This window comes from Arvicola amphibius, chromosome 10 (assembly GCF_903992535.2).
Source record: "Arvicola amphibius chromosome 10, mArvAmp1.2, whole genome shotgun sequence".
NCBI classification, from domain to species: domain Eukaryota; kingdom Metazoa; phylum Chordata; class Mammalia; order Rodentia; family Cricetidae; genus Arvicola; species Arvicola amphibius.
In genome coordinates this window covers 37,191,522-37,203,961 of record NC_052056.1, presented here as the reverse complement: position 1 = coordinate 37,203,961, position 12,440 = coordinate 37,191,522, and positions in this window count along the sequence as shown.

The following is a 12,440-nucleotide window of genomic DNA, read 5'->3' as shown; positions in this document are numbered from 1 at the left end:
AAGCCTTTAAATGGGTATTTTATCATATCAATGTGTCTGTGTTTAATAGTTTGTAATAAGATTATGAGAACAAGTCACTCCACCCTTTCATTCAGACGTTATATCATCCTTCCTATGGTGTTATATAGTTGTCATTGAACTGTGTAAACCTCTATATTTCAGAGTTTCTTCTTCTTAAAAGTAATCTCTTTTAGCCTTCCCCCACCCATGTTTGAAATATATGACTTTGATCAATTCTGTTCTCTACTGGAAGCTATAACTCTAAATTTCACATTGAAAATCTGGAGTTTGAAGAGAATTTATGGGATATTGGGACAATTTTTTTTCTTTTCTTTTTCCTGACAGCCAAATTTCTTCCCCCACATTTCCCAAAGTACTACAGCCAATTATGACCTAAATACTAAATGAATTCCAATGGGAAAACAAAGCTTTGCTTTTGACTGATGTCACCACGGGGACCATCTTGCAAATTAGCTATTTAAACATTTTATTTTCTCCCTTTCAAACCATCTTGCTATTGGATTTATCAAGAAATAGTATTAAGCCATTTGCTTTTTAGTCATTTCAAAGGTGTTTAAAAATGATATTGCCCTTAGGAATTGTCATCAGTTCTTTTCTTTGTACATAGGAAGAAGAGAGGAGGAACTTCACTAAAATGCTGGAGGTTGTGTGATTCAAGGCTTAGAGTTACTCTATGATGGACTAAAGATAGATCAGCCATGATTAACCTACATAATTATTGGGGTTTTATTGTGTCACATTAGCCAGCAACTTTGGTGTGCATCTCAACAACCTATGGATCTTTAATAAAAGACTTTGTCAAAACCATTCCTTTAGATGGGCATCAAAGAACATTTCATTACCATCAGATAAAGATTTCTCCATTGAGAGGAAACAAGAGTTTAATGAACTTCTTAAGTGTGCCCATTCGCTGAGCATTGACTTGATGCTTCAAGGAGAACATTATCTTAACATTCCAATTTGGGTTCAAAATCCAGTTCTATTTATATAAATTCTCATTGTTTTATGTTTGTAATGGAGCAGAGAATAAAGCCCTTCACAGTAAAGAACTGCTGTCATTGTTGTTGCTGTTTTTACTCTTTTTGGGGGGGCCACCACCCAGCTCTCCAATAAATACAAATGAAGGCTGATTCTTCGTTGTTGTTTTGTTTTGTTTTAAGAATGCCTGGCACAACAACTGGGATCAGAAAATATTTGACCTTCTTCTAAGATTTGTGTAAAGCTATAATTTGACACTTAATACAATTATAAATACAGTTATTAGATAAGCCAATGGTTTTGCCACTCAAATATCAAAGATCCCTCAGCAGGAAATTGCATCTGTGGCAGATTCTCAAAATGGCACAACTGCAAATTCCTACTTTAGTATTGCAGTGGCTTGCCATTGGGTATTGTTTTTAGTATATTAATAAACATTTATGTTAATATAAAAAATGCCTGGCTTTAGCTTGGCTTTTTCTAGTCAGCTTTTCTCAACTTAAATTAGCCTATCTATGTTTAGCCTCTGGACTTTTATCTTTCACTTTTTCTGTATATCTTTCTTTACTTCTTACTCTGTGGCTTTCGGTGTAGCTGGGTGGTTGTCCCTCGGTGTCCTCTCTCCTTCCTTTCTCATTTCCTCAGTCTCCTTTTCTCAGATACTTTCTCCTACTTATATCTATTCTTGCCAATCCCACCTACTTTCCTCCTGCCTGACTATTGGCCCTTTAGCTCTTTATTAGACCAACCAAGTGTTTTAGACAGGCAAAGTAATACAACTTCACAGAGTTAAACAAATGCAAACTAACAGAATGCAACATATCTTTGCATCATTAAACAAATGTTCCACAGCGTAAAACAATGTAATACATCTTTAACTAATATTCTACAACAAAGGATAGAATACAAGTGTAACTATGACATTACCATGAACCTTAACTCTCTGAATACATGTATCATTATATAGATCCCTACTTCACAACAAGAACAATTCCATTGAGAGTTGGTTGTCTAGTATGAGTACAGACCTCTAGGTACAATCCATTTCTTGGGAAGCTAGGCTTGACATGAACCAATATTATCCTCATTCATTTTTGGAAGTTAAAACTTTCATGAATAATTTGCTTATTTTTTAATATCTTGATAAACAGGAGGAAAGAACCTGTAAAGAACCTGTAAAGAACAGAACCAACAGGTTCTGTTCTGTGGTATTAAAAATCAGTGACTCAATGGCAATAAAGTACCTGCTGTGAGACTTAGTGCAAAGACTCATACTTTGGTCTTTCTGCTGTTGACTTGGGGTATCGTCAGGATGTCTCATTGTTTTAAAGCTTTGTGGGTAATTTGTGGGTAATTTGGATATATTCCAAAAGCTTAAAAATGTCTTCTTAGCATGGGTGCAGGGGAATTGTAGCTCAACTACGACCCAGTCCCACAGCCAGTCTGGGATTGACCCACCCTAACATCTACACCATCTCGGACCTGCTGGAGCTCGGGAAGGGACCAGTCCTGTGGAGAGATAACCTCAGGATCTCCATGACAGGGTGGCTGCAGGATATTCAAGAGGAGTTCGGTGATGGTGGTTTATCAGAAACCAGAGGCCTAAAATCAGACCAGTTACTTACTGCAATGAACACTTGCAAGTAAAGCTGATTGGACAGAAGGATAGAATGCAGGATACTCTGCAGCTCCCAGTGCCACCAGGATGAATGAAGAGGTGGTAGAGAGGCAGGAAAGATGGAGTGAAGAATTTTGTTTGTTTGTTTTATTATTGTTATTGTTTCTATTGTTGTTTTTTGTTTTTTTAATTTTATTTTTGTTTGCTTGTATTTTTTTAAATTTTTGTTTGGGAGGGTCACTGTAGGGGCAAGGTAATGATGATACAGAGGGACTGGGAGGTGAGTAGAATTGGGGTGCAAGATGTGAAGTTCCCAAAGATTCAATAAAGAAATTACGTTAAATATAAAAAAATATTTGTCAAGAATCATTTGTGGAGGTGTTCCAAAAGTGTGTTGTTCTTAGAGTCTAAGGCTGCCCCATTTTGGAAGACTGTGACTTTCATTTACCTCAATGTCTTCTTTGTCACACTATCTGCAAGCGTTATACTAAAAGCAGGGAGCATCCATCACTTTTTGCTGTCTAGAAGTCTACAGTTTACAGAAATACTGTAAGGATCATTTTCAAATGACAGGAAAGTCTTAAGAGACAAGATGGTCTCAGTGAAATGAGAAACTTTATTTAATTGTTAAAATACTTACAGCTTTGAAAATTTCCTCTTGGATGTAGACTGTTTTTGATTCAGGATTAGTCAGTTTTGTTAACTTCCCATCTAGTACAAATTCTTCACCCCATTTGTGAAGTGATGAAGAGGTCCCAGAAAGATGAGGGGACGGTTAGGACTCTTCTCTGCTATTGATGCTGCTTGTTACAAATTCAGAACAGTACCTGTTCTGAGTGAAGAAAAAGAGGATAAGAAAAGACAGTTGTTTGCTTTACTAACATCCTGCATAGTAATAGATACTTTCCAATTTATATATAAGTTCTGCATTGCCTTAGTTTTCCATTGCTACTATAACAAATTGCTTCCAATTCAGTGGCTTAAAACAATACAGATCTTTTAGTTTACACTCTGGGGTCAGCGTCTGACATGCCACTTGGCTAAGACAAATGAATCAGCATGGCCTACTTCCTTTCTGTGTACTCTAGGGGAGAATTTTCTTGCCTCTTCCAACTTTTAAAAGCCACCCACACTCCTTGGCTCATGACTTACTTCTATCTCCAAAACCACGAATGTTGCATCTCTCTGAAACTATATATCCTACAGATGGAGGGAATTCTCCCCATTATTGAATTGTGTAACCATGCTGGGCCCTACTTTAACAGTTCACAGTAATGTCTTCTACCACAAGGTCCTGAATATTAGTCTTTTTAAAATATATTCATGCTATGTAAGGCAAATCATTCACCATTTCCAGGAAAGAGAACATGAATATTTCTGAGTAACTATTAACCTCCCACATGTATATATGTAGGATTTCTTCAGCTAGATTGTAAATTTCTCAGGAGCCCAGATATGAGTCCTATGTATGATTATGTTCTTCATGGAATATATCTGTATATACTGCATACAATAGAGGGTTCAAGTGACATTAATTAAGGGAGATAGCAAAACTAAAAGCTCAAAGATTTATTGGAGCAAATGTCATGCTCATGGAATTTAAATAATCATTCAAAGAATGGCCTTTGAGCTATTTCCAGAGCCACTAGAAAGCTCATGAAAATTTATGTAATTTTATAAGTATGATTGCTAAAATTATTATTTTTATTTTCAGTGCTTATCCATGGCTTGCTACATATGTTACATATTTCAGAGTGCTGTGATGGTGTTTCTTTCCAGCTGGATTTCCCTTCTGTGTTTAGAACTGATGCCTTTATATTTATCAGTGACGATAAGCATAAGTCAGCAACTGGAAATCAGGATCATCTTGCAGACTTAAGTGTTGCTATCAGATGTCAGCTCTGGAACAGTCAAGGGAAATCAAACATTATAGGAGTGGCTTGGGTGCTTTCCCTGGGCAATTAACTTGTTGGTAATTTGCAGTGTTTACTTCTAATACAATTGAATGTGATGTGTTGCTACTCAAAGGAGTAGTTCTTAAGAAATATGTATTATATGGTTCATAGCATACAGAGCTCTGCAATTTGTGTAGAGCAACTACAGGCTACGGAATCTATACCTGGCAAGAGAAAAAATATTTCCGTATTATATTTAGCAATTGCTCTGTATTAAGGCAATTTTGTTTAAAAATTATTAAGGGCTTTATAGCACAAAGAGACTGTTAAATTACATAGAAAGGATTAGATTTAGATGGTGGGGTGTACTGGGGGATATTGGATATTCTAGCACAGATGGTATTGATTGGATCACAAATATAGCAGAGCCAAGAGGGGAATGTATGTTTTGTGTGGTTACATATGTTGTAAAGAAAATTGCCCTTGGTTCTTGTCTATAAGGGAACAAGATCATGTGGAGGAAGGTGAAGTAGACACAAGAGCAGCATATGCAGCAGATGTCTGGCAGAGGGGATTCAGACAGACAGGCAGGAGAGCCAAATTCCTCCCCTGGCATGTGAGTGACCGATGAGAGCAGGGCTCTTCTTTGCCAGGATTCAGGAGTTCTGGGTGGGTGTCTGCTCTGTGGATAGTTGCCTTGGAATCTAGGTGTAACTCCCCAACTACGCAGCCTGGTTTGGCATCAAGATTGTCCTCCCAGAAGGAACAGGCATATGCAGAGTTGCTTAACCCACCCCATTTCTTCCTTTCCACAAGGACTCAAGACACTGTAGAAGGTTTGGACAAACTAGGTTATTATGAACCCTTCAATAGATTTTAACTCATATAATGAGCACTATGAGATTTTAGAGTTAGCCTCTGTCTCATAAAACATCAAACCTAGACAAAAGTGCCACAAGATCTTAAAGATAAGTTGATACGGGGGCCAAGACTTAAAAGCAGGCAGTCTTATTTTATGGAGGATGCTTTTAACTCTTCCCTGCCTCTACAAAATCTGTGCCATGACTACTTTAAGAAAATGAGTCCTTTGAGGGCAGATTTTCATGTTTGTAAGTTTTATAAAATTTGTTAGAATACCTACCCACAAAATAGTCTTCTATTTCATTGTACATTAACTATTTAAGTTTTAAATACCATTTGTCAGACATTTGAAAACCAGATCCTTATATGTTAATTGGTGGGAATGTATTCTCAGATGAAGAAAGACATGGAAGAGTTTCAGTGACTACTTAGCCAAACCGGCAGGGCACTGGGGATCTAGTCACAATGAGACAGTCTCTCATTATCTGTGACTGTGTTTTTTATGACTACATCACTGTGCTCTGCCAAGTTCATGGCTCAATAGTCTCTCTGCCTTGGTTTCTACCTATTTCTTCTTCCAAAACATCCAATAACTAATATATATTTCTGCTGTCTATCTTTCTTACTTTTGCTCTAGCTCTTGCTCTCACTCCTTCTATGAATTTCATAATTGATACCTACATATTGGACCTACATACATACAGGCTATGTAATCTCTGGGACATTCCTTATGGGATTTACTCTACCTTTTTAAAATTTATTTTTCATATTCTTTTCTCAGTACTAATTCTTACTTTGTAAGCCTGTCATCCTGGTCATAAGAGAGACCTGATGGGTTTAGTCGTTTTATAATTTTTTGTTGAGCAGATTTCTCCAGCTGGATGCCTTTCCAGCTCTGCCCATTCCATGGATGCATTTGGGTTGGGCACACATTCTCTGGCTAGAGACATTGTAGCCGCAGTTCAAGGATGGGGACGAGGATCACAGGAAATAAACTATAGCAAACTAGGGCTGGAGAACCACCCTAGAGGGAACCGGAGGCTTGGCAGGAACTCCAAGACTTCTCAGAAGAGCCCCAGATATGTCCTTGTTAGTAGTTCTGCCCATGAGAATGAGTGAAGTGACAGTCTCAAGAGTATATTGAAATTCAGGAAAGTCTGGTTTCCTGATATACACAAAGAAGCCATGAGATTATACAGCTCACCAACAGCACTCAAAGCCCCACACTTAAAACTGGGCTGAATATGGTCAGAAAGTATTGCGACGAAACTGAGCTGGTTCAACTTTCTTCAAGAATCTTTTATGGCTTTAGTTTATCACACTTAAACAAAAAGGATGAACATCAAAAGCATATCATACACACCATGATTCTAGTTGCCAAGAGAATATATACCTTTATCTTTGAAAAGAAAATCACAATTCTAATGATAAGCATTGTATTCAATCATGGTGCAATACAAGACAGATTCCTTTGAAAAGCTTAGAATAAATAGTTACAAAGACCATTCTTTTGTGTCACAATTTTAAATTTGAAACTCCCACTCCTTTTCAGAGTGCCATATGGAAAAGAAACAAAATTTTTAAATGGATTTCTGAAGAACTGCAGTTGACATGCACACCAGAAAAAAAGCTTCACAAAAACCACTAAATATTTGGCTAGTGTTGAGTCTCCTGGAGGTTTTTAAAAGTCTGAAGACAAATTGTTATGTTAAGAGAAAGAGTCTTCAGACCATAGCTGACCAAGAACTTTCAATTGACCAAAACCTTCCCCACGAAACATTTAAATTATCTAGTAGTTCGAGCTCGTGATTCTCCTAATTAAGCAGCTTTGCTCCTTGATTTCGAATAGGCCACTTTTCTACATTGGCTCCTTTTTCACGAGAATGTGAAATATCTGGCCTGGACAGTCATTCAAACCACCTTTCCATACGTCAAGGGTCCAAAATAATTTCACCAAACCCCCTAAAGTGAAATTGCAATTTGCCAACTTTCATCTCACATAACTTGCTAGAAATGGAGATCTACACAAGTCCATGATAGTTCTGCTCAAATGTGATTCTTGGCAAAGAGCTTATAGATTATTTCCTAGAGTGCTAAATGAAGTATCTTTCAGATCAGGCAAGAATATTAATGATTAAGTGAATAATGGAGGTTTATATTTGGCATATAGTTTGAATCCAGTTAAAAGGGCTTCTAGATGTACGAATATCAGGAGGTCAAATCAGTAGGCAATATGGTATAGCTAGGAAAGACAATGAACATTGTTGAAACCCTAAGCCTTGTACAAAGTTCAGAGAAAATGGCTCTTCATCTCAAATTCTAAGTCAGCACTTTTCATAAAATTGTATATGTCAAAAGGAAATATATGTCAATGGTAGGTACATATTCTGATTTCCTTGGATTTTGCAGTGGTGAGAATTATGATTTTCTCCTCAGAATATTGGCCAAGGTTGAAAAATTCTTGTTATAGAATTTCATAGGGTTAAGAAAGCCAGTCTGGTTTATTCATAACTTGGCTATGAGAGTTGAAGACATGACATTTTAGAATGAAGAAAATAAAGAAACCTTCTGAATACCAATGGAGAAATACCTACACATCTAACTGTTTTTCAGTCTGTGGTAGACCTAGACCTCTTTCTGCTCTTGTGAAAACCTGTTAACTTTGGGGGTCAGGTGGGCAAGCCACGCCAGCATCTAATGATTACTTTTCTCTTCTTATTGAACATATTCTTTCCAGACTTGAACTTCTCTTCTTCTCATGTTCCCACTGATGAAAGTTTAGGCTCAGTAGCCAATCAAAGGACAAGAAGACTTGAGATGCTGTCACTGTAAGGTTTGACACTTCAGAAACTGAAGCACCATCCTCACCATGCCTTGGTAGATGTTCTTTTCTTTTCTGGAGGCTCTATTGGTTTACTATAGAACTGAAATTCTTAGCATTAACATCATTGGGTAGCTAGCTGTCTTACATTTTGTTGAGAATTTTTATGAAGTGAGAATATTGCCTAAAAGATGTATAATACAAAGTAGGGCTCTGTATATGTTTGTGGATAAACATCTAAAATTTATGAGGTAAGTATTGCTTTTGTGAGCTTAGAGGAGAAAGAAACACGCGTCTTGGAAAAGGATAGAATTCCTTATAATAATCCAGTAGTATGAAGACTTGCATAATCATGGATACCACAAAAACATTTAGTAAGTGTGGCAAGAGATTTCTGGAGAATAGCTAAGCAGTTATCTAACATATCGTTTCTAACATATTGGATATGTTAGAAAGGAAAATTGGTGTGAGGTGTCCAGAAAACATAGTTCATCATATTTTATGTCTATTTTTGTTGACCTCGTCAGCCTTCTTAGTCCAAAGGCTAAGAGCCTTGCCGTGATAGGGAACACTGGAGGCTGATCAAAGGCTTTCTCTCTGTTTTGCTTTTCTCCAGACTACAGAAAATTCTAAAGAAATGTGTGTACTGTGTATTCAAGTGGCTAGCAGCTACCAACATAAGGAGCAAAATTGATCACGTTCTATATTTTTGAAGCTGATTACTTCTTTTCAAAGTCTCAACTCCACCAAACCACAATTTTTGAATCCTCAGAACCAAACAAGAAACAAACAAACAAGCAAAAACTAACTAAACAAATAAACAAAACAACACACCTCAGGAATTTTATAGCCCTTCATATCTATAACATAGTACTGTTTTTTTTATTCTTTAAATGCTTCATTCACATGCACGATGTACCTTGATTGTATCTAGCCCCACTCCTTCCCTCCAACTCCACCCACCAACTCCCAACACATCTCCCTCCTAACATCATCTCCTCTTTTATCTTTTTTTTAAATAACCCATTGAGTCCAATCAGGGCTACCCATAAATGGATGAGTCTGGTTCATCCACTGGAGGTATAAGCAACCTAGCAATGGCCACTCCACTGAAGAATAGTATTTTTTCCCTCAGCAACTACCAACTGCCACTAATATTTAAGCTAGGAGTGTGCCCTTCAGAGTTCCTCCTCTTCTGTGCTGGGATTTTGAAAACTGGATTGACTTTATGTAGGTTTTATGCAGGTCACCACAGCTCCTGAGAGTTCATGTGTGCAATAGCCATTTCATGGCTAGAGGCGAGTATTTATCAGCACTACTCCTGATCTCCCGATTCCATGGTTCTTGCTTTCTTCTTTCCAGGCCCTGCTCCCATGATGTTCTCTGGGTTTTAGGAATAGAATATTTGATGTAGATACTCCTTTTAAGGCTGAACACTTCTAGTCCCCTTTTCTCAGTATGTTGAGCTATAAGTTTGTGCATTAACCACTATGCAGAACCATAAGAAGCTTCTCTGACCAATGTCAAGAAACAGCACAAATCTATGGGTAGAAACATAAATATTTAGAAGACGGTTTCACACAGATCATTTAACAAAACATTGTCAATAGGGTCTCCCCTTGCATCAGTGACTTTCCTTCATGGGTTTTGAGGGTACTTACAGTATCCAGCATGAATTCCCTCCAGTGGATGAGGCCTCAGATATAACCAAGAAACTGGTTGGTTACCCCCCAAACATCTCTTGCTCCTATCGCAACAATGGGCATGTCTTCCTTGGCATATCGGTATTGTAGATAAAGGGCCCAGCACTTCTATCTTTTTGCTCCCAGCAGTATGCAGAGCACCTTTCAATGCTGTGAAAGCTAGCCAGGAGAGGCGTTCCTGGTCAACTTGAGGTTAACCTCTCTGCTCCGCAACTAGTGTTAGTGGTTTCTTAAAAAATAGTGTCATACCTCCTAGTTATGAGCAATGATGAACCGTGGTAACAGCCTATAGTGGTGTGGGTGTTTCTGGGACCTCACTGACCAATTATTAAATTGCAAATAAACAATTCTGACATTGAACTTTTTATTTAGTGACATGTGTTTTCACCCATAGAGGAAACCTCTGTTAATCACCAACTCCAGTTGGAATGGGACTGATGGATCATGCGACCAAACCTGTCTCTCTGAATGTGGCCAACAGTGGGGGCTGACTGAGAAGCAAAGGACAATGGCTCTGGGCTCTGATTCTTCTGCATGGATGGGCTCTGTGGGAGCCTTCTCAGCTTGGTCGATCACCTTCCTGGACCTGGGGGGAGTTGGGAGGACCTTGATCTTAGCATAGAGTAGGGAACCCTGATGGCTCCTTGGCCTTGAGAGGGAGGGAGGGGAGGTATGGGTGGAGGGGAGGGGAGGGAAGGGGGAGGAGGAGGGGAGGGGAGGGGGAGGAGAAGGGGAGGAGATGGAAATTTTTAAATATAAAAAAATAAACCATGAAAAAAAAATTAAAAAGGAAATTACAAAAAAAATTATATATATATGTGTGTGTGTATGTGTGTGTGTATGTATATATATACACATATACATGTGTATGTATATATATACACACACATATATGTATGTATATATAATTTTAATATATATAATATTTTTAATATATAAAGTATTTGAATAACTTTTCCTAAGGGTTCTTCATACATCCTTAGTTTTGGTTAATCTCCTACTCCTCCTTTTTCACACCTATTGGCCTCATCCCTGTTTCAAACAATGAGAATGACCATCATCAAGAATGCAAATGGTATGATTGAAAATCCTTTGGTTATATATTCAAAAGTGGTATTGCTGGGTCTCGAGGCAGGTTGTTTCTTAATTTTCAGAGAAATTGCATACTAATTTCCAAAACAGATGGATTAGTTTGAACGCCCACCAGCAATGGAGGAGTGTTCCCTTTACCCCACATCCTCTCCAGCATAAGTTGTCATAAGTAATTTTGATCTTAGTCATTCTCACAGGTATATAGGATGGAATCTCAGAATTATTTTGATTTGCATTTCTCTGATGGCTAAGGATGTTAAGCATTTCCTTAAGTGTCTTTCAGCCATTTTAGATTTGTCTGTCGAGAGTTCTCTGTTTAGGTCTGTATCCTATTTTTATTGGATTATTTGTTCTTTTGATGACTAGTTTCATGAGTTATTTCAACTGTTTTCATATTAGCATTGTTTGTCATATCCAGAACCCACAAACAAACTAAATACCCCTCAACTGAAGAATGGATAAAGAAAATGTGGTACATTCACACAATGGAGTACTACACAGCAGAAAAAAATAATGACATCTTGAATTTTTCAGACAAACAGATGGATCTAGGAAACATTATATTAAGTGAGGTAACCCAGACCCAGAAAGACAAATATAATACGTACTCACTCATAAGTGGCTTTTAGACATAAGGTAAAGAAAAGCCTACAATTCACAATCCCAGAGAACCTAGACAACAAAGAGGACCCTAAGAGAGACATACTTGGATCTACTCTACATGGGAAGTAGAAAAAGACAAGATCTCCTGAGTAAATTGAGAGTGTGGGGATCATTGGAGAGGGTAGAACATATTCAAAATAATCTGGTTGGCCCTAGAGACAAATACAAGAGGTCATTTTCCCAGGTGTTGTTAATTGCTGATTCAAAGTAAAGCTAAAACCAACTTTAGTAGACATAGCATGGGGATCATGGGAGAGGGTAGAAGTGGAGGTGGGAGGAAGAGAGGGCAACGGAGAAAAATATATAGATCAATAAAACCAATACAAACATAAGGATTCAAATGGCAGCAAACGATACCATAGATATGAGGAAAGGAAAGCCTTTGTACATTGTTGGTTGTGAGTAAAAACCACAGACCAGAGAGGACCCTCTAGTCGCAGATTTAAAGAACACCTGATTTGCTGTTCCACCTGCCATACCGAGCTTTTCCATTCTTACACGGCCCGATGTTATACCGTGTTATATCTTCCTGAGTTATTTGTTCATGTTTTATAATCTGAACTCCCTCTGTATAGAGCATTTGCATGCCACCAGTTCACAGTACTTTAGTGAAGGTTCAATGAATGTTTGTGAAGGTAATCCAAAAGATGACGTTTGACTTTAGCAAAAAGCCTAAAAAATGATTATGAAGACAGAGCATAATTTCAAAACACATTAGACTTTGAGAAATTGATCCCATAGTTTCAAATTTTACCCCCAACGTTAAATCTTTGTGTATGGAAAAGGCT